We start from the raw sequence: 1,312 nt of genomic DNA, 5'->3' as shown, positions 1-1,312 counted from the left end.
TTCGTTAGGTGGAAAGGTCTCGATTTGAGTCTTGTTGTTGAAGGTGCTCCCGTTATGATTATTTTTATAGGTGTGTTGCCTGTGGCTTCATCAATTCTTGCATGATGATAGCAAGTTGTTAGCAATGGTGAGATTCGGCCTCGGTACAAAATTGATACTGAATAATTTAGTTACTTAAAAAATACTTTCTAGAAGTATCAATCGATTTTAATAAGTATGATTAGGAACTCGTTTTTGTAAGAGCAGCTTGGCTCAGCGTTACGGTCTTTGCTTCGTACCCGAAAGGTACCGAGTTCGATCACCCGCCGCTGTGCTGTGTGGCATCACCTCGCCCTAGCTCAAATTGCGGCGCTGCACTGCGTCTGACGCTTGGGTTATTCCAGTCTTCCCTTGGAATAGACCCTCGAGACAAAAATAGGGCTTTAAGACCACTGTTTACACATATTTATATGATATATCTTGACATTGAAATAGCCCGTCCGCTGTTCTTTTTCTAAAGTGTGAGGAAGAGTGAAATATATCAAATGATGAATCTAAACTTTACCATATTATTCGTTAAAATTTTTTTTATCAGGTTGGCCGGGGAGGGGGGGGGGGGGCGGTATTAAAAGACTGGTCTCAGCCACCCCAACTGGCCTTAGTCGCCCAATTTCACAGCGTGTTGATTTAATCAGCATTTGATATTTCTAAATGCAATCCACCTTGATTCAATTGTACCGACCAGCGATTCCCGATGCACTGATCGCGATAACATTCAATTTATTAAGTTGTACTCTGTATGTAAGTCGTAGTGTTTGATCCCGTGTCCTCGTTTTCTCCTTTGTTACTCTTGGACCAGTGGACGAAAGCAGCACAATCTAGCTATAATACACTGACCATTTTGGACAGAAAACTTTTACTTTAAATAGTGCTAGATTTCGATGCTTCTCTCTCTCTCTCTCTCTCTCTCTCTTTCTCTCTCTCTCTCTCTCTCTCTCTCTCTCTCTCTCTCTCTCTCTCTCTCTCTCTCTCTCTCTACCGCCCCCCGAACGTGTCAAAAGAGTTATAAACATGAGACATCATGGAAGTCTCAAAAGTGAGACTTTTTGATAGGTTAAGGGTCATTTGAATTGATCGATATTTGACGTAAAGGTCATCTTGTCAAAGTGAGATTTGGTGTGTTCTGTCATTGCATGGCGGTGAAGCCAAGAATAGTACACGTAAGTAAGCGATAAAAGTAAAAGTAGCCAATGTTGTCATTGCAGCATGGGGGATCGTGGACATGTAATCAAGGATTAACCTTAAATTATTTTCATCACAAAAGAAATGATCA

The sequence above is a fragment of the Berghia stephanieae genome, chromosome 5, assembly GCF_034508935.2.
Source record: "Berghia stephanieae isolate SIO BIC M18660-M18661 chromosome 5, UCSD_Bste_1.3, whole genome shotgun sequence".
Classification (NCBI taxonomy): domain Eukaryota; kingdom Metazoa; phylum Mollusca; class Gastropoda; order Nudibranchia; family Aeolidiidae; genus Berghia; species Berghia stephanieae.
Note: the sequence above shows the minus strand (reverse complement) of the source record.